Source organism: Lycium barbarum, chromosome 4 (genome assembly GCF_019175385.1).
Source record: "Lycium barbarum isolate Lr01 chromosome 4, ASM1917538v2, whole genome shotgun sequence".
Lineage (NCBI taxonomy): Eukaryota > Viridiplantae > Streptophyta > Magnoliopsida > Solanales > Solanaceae > Lycium > Lycium barbarum.
In genome coordinates this window covers 22,846,731-22,870,106 of record NC_083340.1, presented here as the reverse complement: position 1 = coordinate 22,870,106, position 23,376 = coordinate 22,846,731, and the positions used below count along the sequence as shown (strand labels likewise).

Genomic DNA, 23,376 nt, shown 5'->3' with positions numbered 1-23,376 from the left:
GACAGACAGTTCATCACGTTCTGGCATGACATGCGATTCGCACTTGGTGTCGCATGTTCGACATGCGACTCGCACTTGGTGTCGCATGTGGTGCCAGTGAGAACCGATCGACTGGCAAGACCTGCGACACAACATGCGACTCGCATGTTCGACATGCGACTCGCACATGGTGTCGCATGTGGTGCCAGTCCAGAATCTTCTGGACCATTATATATAGACCCAACTTCGTTTTTAACCCATTTTTTCACCATTTTTGGTCCGAAAATCCTCTAGAACCCTCTCAACATTTCATCCACAAGAAAAATCAAAGGAAACCAAGATTAAGAACATCAAATCCATGAATCAAAGTGTATGAAACCCAAGTAAAGTTCATCTTCCTCAAGGAAATCCAAAGAGAGAAAGTAGGGTTTTGGTGCTAGAAGGGAAAACTCCACTCAAGGCTTGTTCAACCATCATCCAAGGTAAGTTTTATGACCATTTCATGTTGTTTGAGGTATTAGAGGGCTTAGATACTTGAAATGTAGAAGAACATAGAAAGTGGGTCATTATTGAGTGAATAGTGACGTAATTGAATGATAATGGAATTGAATCATAAATGTTGGAACGTTGTAATTAGGAATACGTTATAAATGACGTGTAGACCAAGACATGGGTGTGAATTATGCGAAATTATGATGATGGGCCATAAACCATAAATGTGAGTTAATTGGAAGAAAATGGTGGATTTTACTAAATGTACATAAATGACGATTGTGGATTGTGATATTGTGAGTGTTGGGAGTTGAAATATGACATGGGAAAAGTAGTAGAAACAAAGGAAACGCTGCCCAATTTTCCCTAGAAATAGTAGCGCGTTTTTCTCGTCGATTGACTAACACGATGGTGCGAATTATCTCTTGAAGGTAGAGACGTTACGTCAAGGGAAATCAAGCGAACGATAGCATAGTTAACGACAAAGGTATGTTAAGGCTTGTCCCTTTCTTTCAAAGGCATGATTCCTAAGTCGTGAATTCATAAATGCTTCCATGACTTCCTTAATTTCAAAAGTTAGAAGTTTATGATTCCAAAGCATGATTCCTTCCTTGATAACCCGTAAATATTTTCCAAATGCCTACATCGTTCCAAAACGAAGGTTTACGAGTTTGTAAGCTCTTATGAGGGCAATAATTGACGTATTTTTTTATCATGATTACAATGATGCCAAAGATGAGAATATTTTCCTATGATGACTACGATGAGACGATTTCATGTTTAAAGGTTCCAAGTTATGATTTCAATGACGATGTAAGAATATGGAGCTATTTCTTGACTTCTCAATTTTATTCATGGATGACTATTATATTTCCTTTAATATTTCCAAAAGTATATAGAATGACTTCTTACAAGATTATGACCCTACTCTCTGTTCTTTTTATATTAGTCTTCGTTGACAGTCTCGCCTTATGATGATTGTCCCTTCAAGGTGAGACATGACGATCATGATTAATCCATAATATACCCGGAGGTGTTCGACCTTACGTCACTCCGATGGAGTTATAGCTTTTCCTTGGGTTCTCCTGCATGTTATGAATATTACGTATGTATATATATATATATATGATATGAAAATGTTCTCAGGGGAAGTGGGGAAAGGTGAGGCGCTATAGACGCATAGCCACCTGTACAGCTGGCATATCATGATTTCATCCCGGACGCGGGGTGCCCGGACGCGGGATATATGGGTGATGGATCGGGCCGTACGTTCCTCGGCACTAACATACTATACTATATATGGATCGGGCCGTACGTTCCACGGCAATATATTAATGTATGATGACATATGGATCGGGCCGTTCGTTCCGCGGCAATATATTTATATATGATGATATATGGATCGGGCTGCACGTTCCGCAGCAATATATGATATGAAGTAAGTCAGCATGTGCTATTTCTTCTATACGTGACAGTCATATACAGTTGCTCCTTATTGATGTTTCCTTTATCTCATTGACGTCTTTTCATTGTTATGCCTTACATACTCAGTACAATATTCGTACTGACGTCCGTTTTCTTTGGACGCTGTGTTCATGCCCACAGGTAGACAGGGAGACGACGCAGACTCATAGGAGCTAGCAGCTGATTTGAGAGCACTCCATTGTTCGGAGGTGCTTATGATTATCTTTTTGTATATATGTACTTTGGGCATGACGGGGTCTTGTCCCGTCCTTATGTTTAGCACTCCAGTAGAGGCTCGTAGATACGCAGTGTGGGTTAGATGGTCTCACGAGATGCTATATAGTATAAATGTTATTTTGATGGCCAAGAGGCATATATATATAAGTACTTATGCTTTATATGAAATATGATTTTTCCTACGATTTGAGTATAAAAGTAATAAAAGAGCATGAAATGAGTATGATGAGACATAGAGCGAGTGGTGCTCGGTGGTTAGCCCCGGGTACCCGTCGCGGCCCCTAGTTGGGTCGTGACAGAATTATCCACTACATTAAATTAATTATGCAACAGAGAAATATGACAAAAGTTATACTTTTTTAATTAAAGTTACTACTCTTACATAATGAGCTTCCCGGACCTCATGCAACTAGTTTGATTGAATAGTTCAATAATAGGGATAAAATTAAAAATTAGCTTGACAGTATAAGTATTTGACAATATTCAAAAGTAGAGGTAAATTTGACCCTTTTTCCTTTTTATTTTTATTTTAAAAATCGTGTTTACTCCTAATTAAAAGCATTTGGGTTTTCAGCTCGATTAAGTGGGTGTTTGAAATGACTTGGAGCCCGATTGGATTAGCTGAAAGAAAGTGGCTTTTAAGCATAAGCGCTTAAAGTAATTTTTAAGTGCTGAAAGTTATTTTATAAATAAGCAGTTATGTGTTTGGATGAAAGTGCTTAAAGGATTTTTAGAGGTAAGGTAGTATTGAAATTAACAGAAAATATAAGGGATAAAAGGGTAAAGTTGATGATCAAATCAAAATGGCTTTTAAGCTTAAAAAAAAAAAATAAGATGGGGTTGAACAACTTCTTGATTTTGGCTTATTTTAAGCAATTTTTAACTTAATTTAAGTTGTTTTCTATTTTACCAAATAACCAAATAAGTTAAAAAATGCCTTATAAGCTGGTTTGACCACTTATAAGCCAATCCAAACGGGCTCTTATTTTAAGTGCTTATCGCCTGTTCTGGTTTTTATTTTTTGTGATGTTCGGTTAAAATAAAAAAAGTTTTTTTAAATATATATTTTTAAGTTAAAATAATAAAAATAAGTCAAAAGTCATAAACTAAGAGCCTGTTTGGATGGGCTTAAAAAAAGCAACTTATAAACTGAAAACAGCTTATAAGCTGCTTTTTTAAAATTAAGCCAAACGGACCAACTTATTTTTTGAGCTTATTTTAAGCACAAAATGGCTTATAAGCTGGCTAGCCAAACACTCAAAAAAGCTGATCAATAACTTATAAGCTAAGCCAAACGGGCTCTAAAACCTAACTCAAATTTTCGACAAAAGCCCATCCGTTTAATGACTTTTAGCTACTTTTAAAAACACAATCCAAAGGCCTCTAAATCCCTCCACAATTCGTTACTGCAACTGGATATAAGCAAGACCGGTGAGACCGGGGACCGGAGATAAGAAGATACAAGCATGATCACCGAGTCTTCCCTTAGAACTGGTGATATTGTACCGGCTGCAGTTGACCTGAGAAAAGTGAAGCAAATTTTACCGGACCAAACTGCGCATCACAGCCAGTCCGGTTTCAGCATGACCGAGTTGATCGTAGCCGTTGGTCCGGTTTCAGCATGACCGAGTTGATCGTGGCCGTTAGTCCGGTTAATCAGTTATAAAATCGCCAAGCGTCACCATCGTTCTGTCATATTGTACCGACGACCGTACGGATGTCAGACCGTATGGCCCAACCTTATCCTTTTAGGGTTTACTTTATTCTGAAAAAGGCTTTATGTTATAGACAAGGCCCATAAGGCAAAACTATAAATACAAGGGATTTCCCTACTTTGAAGGGTTAACTTTTCCAAGATCAAGAACATTGTAATAGAAATTATATATTGAAGCTCTCTCGCCTTTGGTCCGGATCAGTGGCATTTTATGCTTATTCTTCCAATATAGTTGGCTTAATCATAAACATTTGTATCTTGATTCGAATCACTAATGCATATGTTCACATACATATGCTATAACACGCAAATCTATAATTATTTCCTATAAAACCAAAATAGATTAAAGTTCATCCACATATCCTATACCTTACTTACAAATTCAATTGATTACATAAATTCGGGCTGAACAAACTTATCCCCAAATTTCGCAACAAAACTGTAGAAAACCAAGTGGAGGGGAAAAAAGGTATCTCCTATTACTAGAATTTTCATAGGAATGCATCGGTACATTTTACCTTTGCTGCAACGTGTTTCAATTCTAGCAAACCGTAGAAAGATCTGTATAAGTCTTAAATTAGCAAGGGACTTTCTTAGGCAATGTGCCTATATTTGTAAAGTATGCTTGAATAGCAAATCTAGTTGATTAATTAAGTGCACTCCCCCAGCATACTTCAGTGATTTATTTTTCCATCCTTTGGTTATGCTAACGATATCCTCAACTAGTTCTTCATCTGAAAACGATATTGTTTACCCCGAATTTGGATAATCAATTAAATTTGTGAGAGGGTATAGGATATGTGGTTAAGCCTCAATCTATTTGATAGAAAAAAGATATACACGGATGTGACATGAAGAGAGCAATAATGATCAGAGATTCGCTGTAGATTTATGTATCTACTAATATATGAGTATCACTTGGTCGAACAAAGTTAAAGAGATGAACACAACGAATTCGGATCAAAATACGATATTGAGAGAGATTGGTATATATTTTCTAGTATAAAATGTTCTTGATATGAGGAAGTCAACCCACTAAAAGTAGGGCAATGACCCCTATTTATAGTATTGCCCCATGGGCTTCATACAACAAGTGTTTCTCAAAAATAAATAAAAAACTCTGAAGTGGAGTAGGTTGGATTAGGTTGATCGTACGGTCTGACACCCGTACGATTGACAGTTAACCATGGCAGGACGTTATCGACGCGTGGCAATCGCGTAACGGATCTCCCGGACTAACGGCCACGATCAGACGGACTAACGACCATGATCAACCGGAAGAACGGCCATGATCAGCTCGGCTATGGGAAAATCGGACCAACGATGTTCTTCCCTTTCCTCGGTTCGAGCACTCCCCCGATCTAGAAAGTAAGTCTCCATACCCGTGTCGATTTCTTTCTTCCCTCGGTCACCGGTCCTACCGGCCTAACATATATCCGATTTTACCGCATACAGATAGTCCCCACACTTTCCGGACCGAAGTTTTATCGGAGTAATGGGAAGTGGATGAATCAAGAAACCGGTGACTCCATTTGTCCGTTGTTATCTTTCCATTTTGGCGGGAACAGTTGCGCCACGTCCCTCTGCCATCAGCCACGTGTCTTATACCGGATGGTCCGCTCTGACAACCGCCGCAACGCACGTCGCTTCAAGTCATTCCTCATTAATTATGGGACACGTGGTGCCCCCCGGTTGGCCGAGAACCGTAACCGCCTTGATCCCACGTCTATAAAACGTCTTCCAACACTTCACTTTTTCATTTTACGATCACCTTAATCTTATCTTCAATCCCTCATTTCTTACAGCTTCAGTTCTTCATTTCTTCATCTTCCAATTCACATCTCTCGTTGATTCGTTGTTTGTAATACGTAAAAAGGAACGATTCTGCCAACTTCTCCACTTAAGCATTTTTGTTGGGTAGGCTGCTGTTTCTTCCCTTCGTTTTCTGCCATTTTTTAATTCTGTCTGTTCTCTTACTCCACTTTTTAATTTCTCTTTCGAATTTTGCCAAGTCTTTCTTCGTAATCTCCAAATGTCTGCTAACACTGAAACCACTTCCCATGATATTCCCTCGGTTTCGTCTCAAGGAACCGAGCCAACTTCTCCATCTAAGGCAAAAAGCACCTTCGAACCCACTGCCTCGGACATTATACCGGCCAAACCTAATTTCAATAAAGATTTTGAGGTCGAAAAACCTTCCCCGGTATCCGACAGAGGGTATGATGTGAGACGATATCCCTCATCCATTACCGAGGATAAACTTGACCTAGTTCAGGCTGACTGCGGATGGGACAACCGTTCAGTCCAAGTTTTTGCCCCCGGGCCAGACGAGTCAGTCACTGACCATCGGGAGGGCTTCTTGTACGTCTATACTTACCCTTTCACCCTCAAGCTCGACCCCCCGATCGATCCGGTCATCTTAGACATGTGCCGGACTTACGACGCAACCCTGGCATAAATTGGTCCGATTGTTTGGAGGGTTGTGGCCTGCCTCCGGCTGTTGGCCAGTAATGCCGAAAAGGAATTCACGCTGGCCCACTTAATACGGCTATACTCCCCGAGATTTTTCCAGGGTAGTGTAATAAAACTCGCAAAGCGTAGCCGGAATCTAATTTTTTCAAAAATGGATGAAGATATAGACCGGGGCTGGTTGGAGCGATACGTCCGGGTGAGGACCTCAGACATCATTCCGGACAATTTCATGCCTTTTCCGGAAACGTGAAACAACAAGCGTAAGCCTGAACTCTTTTAAGTAATTGCTTTTGTATGTTTTGTCAAACTTCGGTTCCACTTTCTCACTGCTTTTCTTATTTATATTAGCCACTGGATGGATTTCTCCGGTCGTCCGGAATCTGAACGAATGGGTTACTGCACTCCTCAGCCAGCATGCCCACGACGATCGGACGTGGGGCCACCTATCACGCGGCCGATGGATCGCCCAGAACCACGGTAATACTTTGCTTCTACCCGTGTTCACTGCATCTTCTACTATCCGTGTTCATTGTGTCTCCGATTTTCAGGTTTACCCAAGGGCTCGGTGGATCCTAGGCCGGAGTCGGCACTCGAACCCACAACGTCGGCACCCGAGTTCGATTCAGCGGGCGCATCTCGTATCCTTGCTGCTGCTGCTGCCAAGAGAAAAAAGTCTTCCGACAAAGGACAGAAGCTGAAAAAGAGGGCGAGGAGCGTCACTCGGACCTTACGGGACGAAACAAAGCCCGATATTATTGTTCGGAGAGTAGACGCTGTCCTTTCCGTGGCTTCGATCCCGGAGGAGGCTGCCACCATTTTATCGCTTCCATTGGTCGGGGAAGTGCCTTCAGCTCCGGCGTTATACACAGGTGGGGAAGAAATTCATTGTACGCTTCCTATAAGGTCGGTTGAATTCATCGATATTTCAGGTGATGCCTCGCCCGAAGAAACCCCATTACAAAGGACAAGGAGATCCGAGAGGGCTCCTGTCGAGGCCGGTCAAAGGACTGAGCCGGTCCCCGAGACGGAAGTCCCCAGGGATGCGGGTCCGTCGCCGGACCATGAGACTGCAGCAATTTCAGAGATCCCTGCTGTTGCCGAAGCTGCTGAGGCCCCTCCGAGTTCCCCAATTCATCCCTCAAGATCGGATGAATTCGAAGACATGTTCTCGGGCACTCCTCCTGCAACCGGTGAAGCTGCAGGTTTAGGACATCTCCAGATCCCTCGAGCCACGAGGGCGGCCGGTCGGACCACTGAGTCCGGTGCTAGGGACAGCTTGGTCCGCACCTTTCCGGCCCCAAGTATGGAACCGAGGAGGACAAGGTCGGTCGTGATCACCGTTCCTGAGGATTGCAGCTTTCTTTCTCGCCCGGTGGGGGTGGCAAGCTACCTGAGGCCCCTGGTCTCAGACTCGGACAAGCAAAAGATGAACGGAGCCCCTTGGCAGTGCCTCATTAACGAGGGAATGCATGCGGGCAATCGAGTAAGTTCATCATCCATCCTCGCATTATTTTCATTGAGAATTTTAACCTCGCTTATTCAACTTTTGACTTCATTTTCAGAGTGTGGTGCTAGTTAACAAGACCTTTGTCCGTGCTCAGCAAGAGGTGGACGATCTTAGGGGCCAATTGGATGCCCAGAGTCGAGAGACGGAGAAATTTCAGCACCTTCTGCGGGTGAAGGAGGATGAGTTGGACCGAGCAGTTACACTTTCTAACCTCCAACCCGAGCTCGACGCCCTGAAAACCATCGATTGAAGGGTGAGCTAAACGATATGGTTGATTACAACCGGAGTCTCGAGGCGGACAAGATCGGCCTTAGCCGAGACAACACTCGTTTCTCCTCGAAGCTTGGTGAGCTTGAGACCACCATCTCTCAACTCCGGGAGGAGCTGGATTCTGTCAAGTCCGATGCTGCGAGCATGGCCGAGAGGCACCGGTTGCTCGAATCTGAGAGTGACCGGTATAAAGAGCGCATGAGGGTGTTCGAGGATAAAGCGGAGAAGAGGGCCCAGATATGCGATGATCTAAAAATCGAGCTCGAGGAGACGATTGACGCTAATGATATTCTCAAGGCCGAGCTCGAGTTGGCCACCCAAATTCAACAGGTCCTCGAGGAAGATCGTGATGTACTGGTGGCAAAGTTAGCCCAGGCTGAGGCCGATTTGGTAGAAGCTCTAAAGTGCGTGGAGGCCGCCGAGGCTCAGACTACTATTGCTGCTGAGTATGAAAAGTGGAAGTCTCGGAGGATCACCCTTGAGCAAGCCGAGCGTGGTTTTGCAGATCTTCCGGCCCTGATACTCGAAGCCAAAAGGGTCGAGGAAGACGCTAGAAGGGCTCTTGACACAGATTCTGACTCCGACCGGACAGTGTCCAATCACTCTGGATCCAGCCATACCGGATAAAAAGAAGGGCCCGCACTTGGCTTTTTATTATTATTTTTTTGTAGGATTTTGGTTTTGATGTAAAACCTTTGTATAGATGGGAAATGCATTTTTCTGGTTTCTTCGTTTGAATGTTCACTATTATTTTTTGTCGAATTGTTGGTCCGTTTTACGGACAAGCAGACTCGTAGTCATTTCATACTGTCCGATTGATTTACTGCCCGTGGGACTTATTTAATGCTTTGTGAATTCAGACGTCTCCGAATCACGATAGGTATATCTTTAGGGCCGGTGCTTTTCGGCAATATACTTGGCCTGGTATTTTTCGGCCATATTTTTGGGCCGGTATTTTTCGGCCATAATTCGATGTAACAGTCCCCATTCGGGAAAGTTAAAAAATTTCGGCTCGGTTTATTTTGACCTTGTTACCTTTGTCGAATTTCGACCGTAGTACCCGGAATCGGGTATATGAACGAAACAATGCCGGAATACGGCAATAATCATCGTGGTTGTATGTTTTAACAAGAAAACATCCGAGATATCGTTGTCCGAACTTTGAATGATTTTTGTACTGCAAGTGTTTGTACATGAGAATTTCGTTTCCTTCTACTTTTGCCGTAGCAAATACTAAATGGACACGATTCATTCTAATCGTTTGGTCCTTACATCGAAGCCTATCGCAGAAGGTCCGGTCTTGGTTTTGCCGTAGCAAATACTGAGTGGACACGATTCATTCTGATCGTTTGGTCGTTATATCGAAACCCAATGCGGAAGGTCCGGCCTTAGTTTTGCCGTAGCAAATATTGAATTTCTCCGTTTTCCTTTGACCGGGGTAAACTCCGATGTGGGCGTAATAGTCCCCTAGCGCTTATTCGAGCTGCAAGGTCGGATGAGTGCTATTAAGTCCCCACTCGTAGGGCGTGACCCCGAGTTTCCGGGAGTTTGTCCCTTATCTTCGTCGGGTAACACGTTGTACTTGTTGCCTCATTAAAAACCTTGTTAGAAAACACATTTCGGGACAAAACCGAACTAAGGAAAATTTCAACACGTGTCTTCAGACCTAGATTCTAACTTTATCCAGTACTTCCTGGAAAAAGGAAAAGGTTAATAGAAAAAACACGGGGAGTTCGTACCTTAGCAATAGTATCTTTTCAGATGAGCCACATTCCAGTTATTGCGCAACCGTTGCCCGTCCATGGATTCCAACTGGTACGATCCTTTACCCGTTATCTCGGTTATCTTGTACGGTCCTTCCCAATTCGGACCTAGTTTTCCTTCGTTAGGATTCTTGGTGTTCAAGATAACTTTTCGAAGCACCAAATCCCCAACTTGGAAATGCCAAAAATTGGCTCTCCGATTATAGTACCTTTCCATTCTCTGTTTCTGGGCTGCGATATGGACCAACGCGTTTTCGCGAAGTTCATCCGCGAGGTCGAGCTTTACGGCCATGACCTCCTCATTTGACCCCTCAGTGGTATAGCTGAACCGGAAAGTCGATTCACCAACTTCTACGAGAATAAGGGCTTCAGCCCCGTAGACCAACGAGAAAGGAGTTTCTCCCGTGCTTGATTTCGATGTGGTTCTGTAAGCCCACAATACCTCCGGTAATATTTCCCTCCAGTGATGCTTCAATGCTTCAAGTCTTTTCCTCAGATTTTGAATTATTGTCTTGTTCGTGGATTTCGCCTGTCCGTTCGCACACGGGTGGTATGGGGTTGACACGATTTTCTTGATCTTCAACCCTTCGAGAAAGTCCTTGACTTTGCCACCCACGAACTGAGGTCCATTATCACAAGTTATTTCAACAGGGATGCCGAAACGACAGATGATGTGGTCCCATATAAAGTCAATGACTTCCTTTTCTCTGATCTTTTCAAAGGCCTACGCTTCAACCCATTTGGAGAAATAATCAGTCATAAACAAAATAAAATGGGATTTACCTGGTGCCCATGGTAATGGACCGACAATGTCCATTCTCCACTTCATGAAAGGCCAAGGTGACACCACCGAATGCAGCAACTCCCCGGGCTGATGAATCATCGGAGCGTGTCTCTGACACCCATCACACTTCCGAACAAAATTTTTTGAATCCTCCTCCATCCGGTTCCAGTAGTAACCGACTCTTATAATTTTTCGGACCAAGGCTTTTGAATCAGAGTGGTTGCCACAAGTCCCCTCGTGGACTTCTCTTAAAACATACTCCGTTTCTCCGGGACCCAAATGATAACGTCCAAATCCACTCCTCAAAGAGAAAGTGTACACGGTCGTATGCAATATAATTTACCCAACTATGAGTCGGGGTCGATCCCACAGAGAACAATATACTAGGCGATTAAGAAAGTAAGGAACTTTCACCAACTAAGCTAAAGCCAAACGATAGATAATATTTTGGTTTTTGAGAAAATTATCACTAATGCGGAAATGTAAACTAACCTAGAAAGAAAGTAAAATGATCAATGACCACAAGCATGGATAATAGGAGATTACACTCAAGTAACGATCCAACGTATTTTACGATTTTACAACTAAGAGCGGGTTTATGTTAATAGATAATGGTTTCTAAAATCTCATTGAAAGTCTTCCAACCAAATCAATGAATTTCACTCTAAGCTTTTCCAAGCCTTAGAGTGTGATATCAAGCACAACCAATTGAATCTCAAGTAACTTTCCTATTCCTAGCTCAAGTTATTAGATGAGTTTAATGACCCAAATTCTTGTTAATTAATCTTTCCCAACCTAGATTTCCTCTTCCGAGCTCAATCAAAGTAAATGGGCGAGTCTTAGGGTTAGCTAATCCCTTAAGAAACATTAAAGAACAAGATTAATTAAATCAACAAAGACCCACTTCAATAGCAATAAAAATCATTCAATACATAAGCAAAACAAGAGTTTCATCCAACACTTTAATCATAGAATATTTCCATAAACAAGATTCAAGTGAAGAAAATAAATACTACACACTTAGATATACAATACAAAGCAAGGAATTGAAGAAATGAATTAAAGGTTTAAGAAATGCTCAACCAAATCTTCAAATCTTCAACCCAAAGTGTGGTGTAGGAACCTAGTCTCCAAAACTTGTATGAAAATGGCCAAAGAAGAGTTTTACAAACCCTAGCATTCTATTTATAGAAGTGCCAAAACGGGAACAAAATTTGGAAAAAAATACCCTGCGTGCACAACATGCTACTCGCATCTTGTGTCGCAGGTGCAACATGCCAGTCGCATGTTGTGCCAAAGTGTAGCATGTTGTGCCAATATCTCTGTCAGCACATGTTGCACAACATGTTGCACGCATGTTCAACATGATGCAGCAAGTGCTACTAGCATGTGCTACCATAAAGTGTTTTTTGTTCTATTTTTACTCTATTTGCTCCGTTATGCTCTCTGGGCATCTTATCCTACAAAACAACATAAATACACAAAAGGTAACAACAAAAGTACTTGAAGAGTCACAAAAGCTTAAGGAATTAGAATCGAATATCCCGTAATTTCGCGGCACATCACCAAACACTTAGCCAGGGGTCCGAAGAAAGACCGTCGGTACAATTGGCCGTCTACCAAGCAGAAACGCGCAACTTTGGTCCTTAACGACCGTGATTCTTTCGGGTCATTCGGGAGCTTTCCATCACGCAAGTAGTTGATGTACTTGTTGCGCCAATCCCAAGTTAAACCCATCGTGTTTATTTCGGCATGCCCGTTTTCTATCGTCGTATTCAACAAATGCACCGTAGTACCGGGGTTAATTTCCTCCCCTTCGATCGAAGATCCCAAATTGGCCAATGCATCGGCCTCGTTGTTCTGCTCCCTCGGTATATGCTGCATGGTCCATTCTTTAAACCGGTGTAGTATTACTAGGATTTTTTCCAAATACGTTAGCATCCGTTCGTCCTTGATCTCGAAGATGCCATTCACCTGGTTAATGACCAAAAGCGAGTCGCACTTTACTTCAATTATTTCAGCCCCCATACCCCGGGCTAATTCCAAACCTGCAATCATAGCCTCATACTCGGCTTCATTGTTAGTCAACTTAACAGTTCTAATGGATTACCGAACAGCATGCCGGGGTTCTAAGGACGATTCCAAGGCCGGAACCTTTGAGGTTCGAGGCTCCGTCCGTATGTAGTGACCAAATGCCCGAGGCTTTCCCCGAGGTTAGCAGAAGTTCTTTCTCAACCCGGGGACTATAGCCGGGGTGAAATCCGCCACGAAATCAGCCAAGATCTGGGACTTGATGGCCGTTCGAGGCTTGTATTCGATATCATATCCGCTAATTTCTACGGTCCATTTAGTTAGTCTACCAGATAATTCCGGTTTATGCATGATGTTTTTTAGGGGGTAAGTAGTCACTACACATAACGGGTGGCATTGAAAGTAGGGCTTGAGTTTTCTGGAAGCACTTACTAATGCCAATGCCAACTTTTCCAAGTGGGGATAACGGGTCTCCGCATCCCCCAAAGTTCTACTCACATAATAAATAGGAAATTGCGTACCTGATTCTTCTCGGACCAAAACGCCACTTATCGCTATCTCAGAGACAGCAAGGTAGAGAAAAAGCCGCTCATCCGTTTTTGGTGTGTACAGCAGCGGTGGGCTGGACAGGTATCTTTTTAATTCTTGTAAAGCTCTTTGACACTCCGGTGTCCAAACGAAGTCGTTCTTCTTCCTCAGTAAGGAGAAGAAACAGTGACTCTTGTCCAAGGACCTCGATATGAAACGACTTAGCGCCGCTATCCTTCCGGTGAGCCTCTGCACTCCTTTGACGTTATTCACTACTTCAATATCCTCGATGGCCTTGATTTTGTCCGGGTTGATTTCAATTCCTCAGTTTGACACCATGAAACCCAAAAATTTACCAGACCGGACGCCGAAGGCGCATTTTTCCGGGTTGAGCTTCATGTTATACTTGCGAAGTACATCGAAGGTTTTCTGCAAATGCTTTAAATGGTCCTCTGTTTCCAGGAACTTAACAACCGTGTTGTCAATATAAACTTCTATTGTTTTCCCTATTTGTTCTTCGAACATTTCATTAACTAGGTGTTGGTAAGTTGCACCGGCATTTTTAGTCCAAAAGGCATGACATTATAACAGTAAGTCCCGTATCGGGTAATAAAGGATGTTTTCTCTTGATCCTCCGGGTGCATCCGAATTTGGTTATACCCGGAGTAGGCATCGAGAAAACTTAACATCTCATGCCTGGCCGTCGCATTTATCATTCTATCGATGTGAGGCAACGGAAATGAATCCTTCGGGCATGATTTGTTTAGATCCTTGTAATCAACACACATCCGAAATTTATTTCCTTTCTTCGGCACCACTACTACGTTGGCCAGCCAGTCCGAGTACTTTAACTCCCGGATAGAGCCTATGTTCAAAAGCTTTGTTACCTCGTCTTTTACGAAGGCGTGTTTTGCTTCTGCCATGGTCCTTCTCTTCTGCTTTACCGGGGATAACCCTCCGTCCAAACTGAGCTTGTGAGTTGTTACTTCCGGTGGTATACCTGTCATATCTATGTAGGACTATGCGAAGCAATCGGCATTAGCTCGAAGAAATTCAATTAACTTATTCCTGAGATCCGAGGTTAACCCCGTGCCCAGGTATACTTTTCTGTCCGATAGATATTCGAACACGATGATCTTCTCCAGCTCCTCTACTGTTGACTTGGTTGCATCCGAGTCATCCGGCACGACGAATGATCTGGGTACATCGAAATCATCCTCTTCGTACCCCAGGTCCAACCCTGTGTGCTTTGATTGCTATTTGGTGTCTCCGGTTCTTTCCGGCCCTGTGTCCGGGACAAAGTAATAAAATTATGAGTATTTAGAGGATCAGTGGCCGGTTGGGCTGCATTCTCCTGGTCCACGGTGTTTTGCCGGTTGAGGCCCTCCCTCGAATTGACGGGGTTCGGGTCAGCGGGGTTTGGTAATCCTCGTGACCAGCCGCTACCTTCATTTTCGGCCACAATCTCGTTGTTGTTGACGTGACCAAATTGTCCACTGTCAGCCATTCGGTCCGTTTTTTCAAAGACGAACAGAGGATATTTTTTATTTTGATGGGTAAGAGAGAGATCAAGATCAAAGACCACTATTATCCTAGCCCCACGATGGGCGCCAAACTGTTTACCCCGAATTTGGATAATCAATTAAATTTGTGAGAGGGTATAGGATATGTGGTTAAGCCTCAATCTATTTGATGGAAAAAAGATATACACGGATGTGACATGAAGAGAGCAATAATGATCAGTGATTCGCTGTAGATTTATGTATCTACTAATATATGAGTATCACTTGGTCGAACAAAGTTAAAGAGATGAACACAACGAATTCGGATCAAAATACGATATTGAGAGAGATTGGTATATATTTTCTAGTATAAAATGTTCTTGATATGAGGAAACCAACCCACTAAAAGTAGGGCAATGGCCCCTATTTATAGTATTGCCCCATGGGCTTCATACAACAAGTGTTTCTCAAAAATAAATAAAAAACTCTGAAGTGGAGTAGGTTGGATTAGGTTGATCGTACGGTCTGACACCCGTACGATTGACAGTTAACCATGGCAGGACGTTATCGACGCGTGGCAATCGCGTAACGGATCTTCCGGACCAACGGCCACGATCAGACGGACTAACGGCCATGATCAACCGGAAGAACGGCCATGATCAGCTCGGCTATGGGAAAATCGGACCAACGATGTTCTTCCCTTTCCTCGGTTCGAGCACTCCCCCGATCCAGAAAGTAAGTCTCCATACCCGTGTCGATTTCTTTCTTCCCTCGGTCACTGGTCCTACCGGCCTAACATATATCTGATATTACCGTATACAGATATCCTCAACTAGTTTGTGCAGGGACCATAGGTTCGTTGATGGTAGTTACCATTAGCAAACCAACCAATCCTACCAAGTCTTCTTCCTTCCTCATTTGATAGACCTGATAGATGAACACAATTCTTTTGCTAGCTTCAGCATAAACCTTAAAGTTCTTGAAAATCACGCGGCAAGCCTTGATAAACGTAAATGTGACTGCTCTGTGGGTCTAAAATTGCAAAATCTTTGTGGATGTGTGTTGTAATTCACTCCAATAAAATCAGAAGTATGAGCACGGAAACTATGTTAAAACATGCTTGTGAACATGTCCATTCTAGTAGCAGAAAGCTGGAAAAATATGCTCTCCTTGCCCAAGCCCTCAACCACTGCCTAATAGCCCACTGGAACACACCATCTCACACTGAGAAACTTGCAGTAGCTAAGCGACTATCAATGCAATTGACAAAGAGTTGGAGAAATTCAATAGCATTCACTGAAGAAAGGCAACTGAGAACCTGAATTCTTATCATTCTTTTAACTAACATGGTTAGGTGATACAGTCTGTCGCATGCCTAGAATTTGGTAGGAAGATGGCGAACAAATCAGTATATTTGAAGCTGTTATCTTGGGGTTCTTGTCTAGAAATTCAATAGCATTCACTGAAGAAAGGCAACTGAGAACCTGAATTCTTATCATTCTTTTAACTAACATGGTTAGGTGATACAGTCTGTCGCATGCCTAGAATTTGGTAGGAAGATGGCGAACAAATCAGTATATTTGAAGCTGTCATCTTGGGGTTCTTGTGTAGCCATACTTACGGGTCAGAGTAAAACAAGTTGTACTTCTAAGAGAGGTGGAGCAAGGGCACTCTGCTATACCATTGTTGGGTGAGCGAAGTGGTACACCTATTCTTCATCCAAAAAGTGGTGCTATAATATTCAATGAAATGTGATGAAAAATTTGGTTCTTGTTCTGTGTTACAGCTACCCTTGAAATTTGTCTGGAGCATTCAATTGCTGAATTGGTTAATTCTGGCATATTTTGGACTTGCATCACTCCACATAGTTGTGTCAATGGTGTCAGCGTGGAGTCAGTGTGCTAGTTCCTATTTAGATTGATAATGCTGTGTGGCTGCAATATCTAATGTGAAAAGATTGCTTCTATCAGGTTTACGGTTAGTCGCACTGGATAATGATAGAAGCAACAAGTACTAGGGTTCTAAGCATGCAAAATTCAGAAATAAGAAGTGTAAACTTTACAGAACATTATTTGATATCATACATTTGAACTAAAAATGTAATGTAGCATCTGATTAGCATGAAGTTATAAAATGACGTTAATGTAGTTCTATCAATATTTTATTTTTTGATAAGATAAGATTAATTTAGTTCTATCAATATTTTGATTTTCTCTTCCTTTTATCTTTTACCTTTTCCTATAGTGATAAGTTTAGCAATGTTAGATGTACAATTGAAATCCTGATTCTTCTTTTTTTAGGGTAAGATCTTTTTGTTCTTAGCACTTAGTACCTTAAACTGTTTGTGGCTTCTAAGGTAAGCTCTTGGTAACAACTAACATGTGCAAGTGGAGATCTTAATTTAGTAACTGGACTTGGCATATGTGAACTGATGTCGTTGATTCTTGATTGACTATCCTGTGTTGTGGTTTAGAGACAATGCTCCGAGAAGCTTTGCGTTAAATTGCTCAGAAGAAAATTATCACATTACCAATTAATATAAGTACCTGAGAAAAGTGAAAGAAGAAGTTTGAAGCCCTAGCAAGTGTAATGCACATCTGGAATACATTTTGGAGATCAGTAGGATCTTCCATTTATATTTGAGGTTCTTGAGTTTGTTTTTGTATGCCTGATATATAGGTATTAAGTGAGTATGGAAAAAAATGTAGTTCATACTTTGGGTTAGATTTGATTTACTAGTTAGCAAAGTGAGGATGTACTAAGGAGAAACATGATTATATCTCTCATATCTTGTCTTCTCGCTACGACGTATAGAACACGCAACAAAGTTGCTTTACCTTGGTATTTCTAAAGGGGGACTAGATACCAGAGCCCGTGTCAGCACGGGCCAACATATATTTATAATTTTATTTTTATGCAATTATAAAAAGAATTGATATATTCTATAACATTTCTTGAAAGTCACGTATGTAAAAATAAAAATTTTGAGAGCACGGGTTCAATAATTTGTGCTATGATGTTATTTCTTTGTTTCAGTTTATATGACTTTATTTAAGAAAAAGGCTAATAGACACTTTTTAAACTACGCGTTAATCAAATTTGAACCAGAATTTCAAAACTTATTGAATTTTTAATTACTTCTAAATACGGAAACGTCATTTGAACTATCATTCCCCTAGGCTAAAACGTGAAGCTTTTTATACATATGGTGATTATGTATGTTGTGTCATATAACATGGGCATAGATGCGGTATAAGATTTCTATTCTTTTTTTTTTAATTAACCTATCATAAGTATGTACTAATAAATTATTCTGACTATTATGGTGCTCCACATATAATTAGAAACTTAAGACATTGGAAAGTGCCTTTTGAGAATGTAATACCCATCGTAGTTTCTTTTTAGGATATTAAACAGTACTGCAGTAAACGTCTGAGTAATTTATTTTATCAGTTGTAACAATATTCAATTAATTTGATTATAGAATTACAGTTGGTGAGGTAAGATATCACCCATGGAACTACAAAATGTAATCAATTGTAATAGTAACTTTTAAAAAATGAAGCTTGATAATAATATATTCAGAACTACTTTTGAAAAATTAATCCTTACCTGTACTTTCTCTGTCTATTGAATATTAGTACTACGGGAGTACAAAAAATGCTATGGAAATTGGAGGGAGAGATGAGTAAGAGACTGCCACATTAAAGTTTAATGGGGGCCACTTTTTTTGGACAGTCATTCACAAATGCTGCAAATGCAGCGCATGATATAGAAATCTAACTGAATGAATCCACCATTATTGACTTAATGGGAGATACTTTGGGAATTATATGGATATTGCTTGATTTTTTAATATGGGGTTCACCTTTTTTTTTTTTTTTTTTTTTAACATGAGTTGGAGGTGGATGACGAAACCACCTCCAAACTCATGCTTCTAATATAGTATAACTAGATGGCCTATCCCTGTGCGCACTTTGGATTATAGTATGTAGTTGTGTTTGGATAGTGATAATATATATATATATATATATATATATATATTTTATATTGATAATAAACATACATAAGTTTGTATTGTTTTTATGGATATATATATATATATACACACACACACTATGTTCCAAACACGATTAATATAACATTGTAGTTTGTGCTCCGTATCTAAAATTTTATGATATTCGTGTTTGCTATGAATACAAAGTCGGCAAAAATTGATTAATACTTTTTAAAAGAGAAGACTTGTTTAAAAGGAAATTATTTTCCTCTCTTTGAGATAAAACAATAGCAATATTTAAGCATCAGTTGATACTTTCAATTTTAATTCGATTAATTTAAAAGTGTAAAATACTTATTATTTTCTTATCAAATTTTGATTTGGATAATTCTAATTCAAATTATTAAATTAATTTTACATATTTAAAACGAAACAAAGTAGAAATTGATTTTCTATTTAAAACAAGAAATGCTATTTTTTAATTTTTGGTAAATATTCTCAGTTTAGCTCATTTTACTTGTCATGTTGTCTTTTGCATGATTTTTTAAGGAAACGTGAATTAGAATTATAATTTGACTAATTTACCTTATTCATTATTTGATCTCCATTTGATGTTAATCTCTTTTCACATTTATTAGAGTAAGAATAAAAATGAAAAAGTAATTAAATTCTATCTTATTTTAAAATATAAATATTTTAAGTATATTTATTTTAGTAAACATAACAAATAAATGAAATGATGGAATAACAAATACAGCAATTAAATATCTAAATTAGATCTCAGACTAATATAAGAAAAGAAAGGAAATTGTATGTATTTGCCTACTTAACCTTTTGAAGAAAAGCAATAATATGGGGTTCATGTTTTTTGTTGTGCAATAATTTCATTTGCTCTTCCTAATGGGTTGATACGCATGTGGTAATGAATCCACTATTATTGGCTTGATGGGGGCATGAATATTGTTTGATTTTTTAATATATGGGGGGCATGTTTTTTTTTTTTGACATTGTTTATTTTTTTAATATGGAAATATGGAGTCCACTTTTTTTTTTCTTGAGTTTGGAGAGGGTGGTACCCACTTTTGTTTTTTCATCAGTTTGCAGAGGGTGGGATCCACTTTTTTTTTCTTTTTTTTTTAAATATTGCTTGGCGTTTTATTTATTTATTTATTTTAAAAAAAATATTTTTATTACATAGGGGGTAGGGGAAGGGGATTACAATGTGGGGATTCGAACCCTCACCAATAAGGTGAGCGTTCAGGTAGCCAACCAACTGAGCTACTAGATCTCTATTTGCTTGGCGTTTTTAGTATGGGGTCCACCCTTTTTTTTTTTTTTAAAGAGTGACTGACGACGAAGCATGGGTAAACCGATGCTTCTATATAGTAGAAAAATAGAAATATAATAAAGTATTTCTATCTACTTTTTAGAAGAGTTGGTAATATAAAGTATAAAATGTCATTTTTTTGCCCTTAAATAAAAAATTGGGACGAAAGGACGGACGACGATCTTGCTTATAAACCGGCTCTTCTATATAGTTGTAAAGTAATATATATATATATATATATATATATTATGTTCAAAACACGATTAGTATAACATTGTAGTTTGTGCTCCGTATCCAAAACTTTATTATATTAGTGTTTGCTACGAATACAAAGTTGGCAAAAATTTATTAATACTTTTTAAAAGAGAAGACTTATTTAGAAGGAAACTATTTTTCTCTTTTTGAGATAAAATAATAGCAATATTTAAGCATCAGTTGATACTTTGAATTTTAATTCGATTAATTTAAAGGTGTAAAATATTCTATTATTAATGTATGTAGATTGAGCCTAAACAATACCTATTATTTTTTGTCAAATTTTGATTTGGACAATTCTAATTCAAATTATTATATTAATTTTACATGTTTAAAATGAAACAGAATAGAAATTTGATTTTCTATTTAAATGAAGAACTGCTTTTTTAAAAATTTTGATAAATATTTTTGGTTTAACTCATTTTACTTGTCATGTTGTCTTTTGCACGGCTTTTTAAGAAAACGTCAATTAGAATTATAATTTCACTAATTTACCTTATTAATTATTTGATCTCCATTTAATATTATTTTTTCTTTTATGACATTAATCTCTTTTCACATCTATTAGAGTAAGGAAAAAAATGAAAAAGTAATTAAATTCTATCTTATTTTAAAATATAAGTATTTTAAGTATATTTATTTTAGTAAACATAACAAATAAATAACATGGCGGAATAGCAAATACAACAGTTCAATATCTAGATTACATCTCAGGCTAATATAAAAAAAAAATTGTATAGTTTGGCTACTTAACCTTTTGAAGAAAAGCAATAATATGAGGTCCATGTTTTTTGCTGTACAATAATTTCATTTGCTCCCATTAAATGGGTTGATCCGCATGTGGCAATGAATCCATCATTATTGATTTAATGAGATACTTTGGAAATTACATGAATATTGTTTGATTTTTTAATATGGAATGCACTTTTTGTTTTGATATTATTTGTTTTTTTAATATGTGATTCACTTTTTTGTTTTTTTTTATATTGCTTGATTTTGTTAATATGAGTTTCATTTTTTTTTTCTCGTGAGTTTGGAGATGGTGGGTTTCACTTTTTTTTTTTTTTAATATTGGTTGGTGTTTAGTATGAGGCCCACTTTTTTTTTTTTTTTTTTAAATGGAGGATGGACGACGAAGCATGGGTCTAAACCCATGCTTCTGTATAGTTAAAAAAATGTTGCCGCAAGTAGATCCAAACACATTGAGCTTCGACTTAGCTTATAGTATTGTACTACGGTCATAATTATGCTCTTTGCTAACCAAACTACACTTGCATTTGAAATTGCTCTACTGTAGTTTGCATTTCTGAAAGCCCTAGGGTTAATCCTCTTGGATGTTCTGTTCATGTACGCTTACGAAGCTTGTGATGGAATATGCAGGAAACACTGGTTCATGTGTTAATGAAGGTGCTGCGTGGGAAGTAACATTTGCTGAAGAAGACTCTCATGTTGCTTATACATGTATTTTAGCTCATTTGGATTGTACATTTCGTAACTGCCTGAATTTCTTCGATATATCAGGGTTCTAATTCGTATTGCTGAAGTGTTGCAATAAGCTACTTTATAGACTATAAGTAGCTCATTTTGGTGATCGAATTCTAATCACAATTCAATACGTTGGATGAAATATAGTCAATTTGGAAAAAAATTTTAACGGAAAAGGGTCAAATATATCCCTGTACTATCGGAAAAGGGTCAAATATACTCTTCGTTATATTTTGGGTCTAAATATACTCCTGACGTTATACTTTGGGTTTAAATATATTCCTCCTCTGTTAAAGTTGTCTAAGATGGACATTCAATTTTACGTGACACTGACATTTTATGTACTGCCAATAGTTTGACATGTTAACTTCCATGTGCTTTGTTTTCAAAATTCTCCTTAACATTCTCTCTGAGGCTTGACATTGAACCTGGTATTGTTCTTAAAAATAAAAATAGCAGCTATGGCCAACGCGCAGAGAATTTAAAAAAAAAGGAATATGGCTAATAAATTAGAGAAGATAAATAACAATACTGATATATGAAGGCTCCTTCTCGCACTTCTGCACTGTGCTAGCAAAAGTAAAAACGTAGAGGAGATTGGAGTAATTGAGTTCTACTTTTCAAAAATAGAAATAGAACTTTTAAACACTAAACCGACAAAAATGTTTGAACAAAATGAAATGAATGATTTACCATGAGAGAGAATGGATGTAACGAACACTACTCCGTACAGCAACACACTTCAAGTTCTCAAGTGGACTTACACAAAAAAAGCACAAAAGAAAGGATCTTTCTTCCAGGATTTAGATCACGAATCAAGTATGTAATGGAAGTTCAACTATTCTACCACATCATTTTTCTTACCCACTATATATCAAATAAAATATGTTTCTTTTATCGGAAGAACTATTTAAAGTTATTGCAGAAGCAAATGCAATTTCCCAGCTTCCATACTCGAACACTTAGTAGACTTGAGTCTCACAAGGAATACACCCACATATAAAAATCACGAGAGACACACACATATAGAGTGAGAATTGGAAAAACCGGAATATAGAGATATTCCCCGGAATAAGGTGATTCGGACCACCGCCATAGCCTTGGTTTCCTTTTTTAAAATTCGAATTCATTAGCATCTGAGTAAGAAAGAGGCGGAAGAGTCATTGGCCAAAGCACAAATACCAACTATATGGAGAATATTAAAATCCAATTAGCAGGACATATCCATACATACCTTTATCGTACACCAACAACATATCCTGCAAAAATCAAGAAACAGGACCTCTGAAATTTAAGAATTTGATGAATTCCTAAACACATGACTAATGAACTAAGAAAATAGCTAAGAAGAGGAAAAAATTATTTCAAATGAAGGAAAATTCAGGGCATGTAAGACCGAACGGAGAAGAAAACCAGCGGTGGAAAGTTGACTTTCAATTGAAGGGGAAGACGAAGGTGGCCATAGGATAGGAGTAAAAGCCACGTAGCTAATTAGTAATGCTCCACTAAGACAAAATGACTAAATTACCCTTGATTTGAAATTTGTTGCCACTTAAGCTGACACGTTCA

The 23,376-nt window shown here is 39.1% G+C and overlaps 1 long non-coding RNA gene across 1 annotated transcript; it reads right to left on the bottom strand.

Moving 5' to 3' along the window:
- Positions 1-22,518: 22,518 nt before the first annotated feature.
- LOC132638282 (uncharacterized) lies at positions 22,519-23,376 on the bottom strand. The gene is made up of 2 exons (XR_009581658.1): positions 23,042-23,376; positions 22,519-22,943 (listed from the first exon to the last, which is right to left on the bottom strand). It is a non-coding gene; the product is annotated as an uncharacterized LOC132638282 (long non-coding RNA).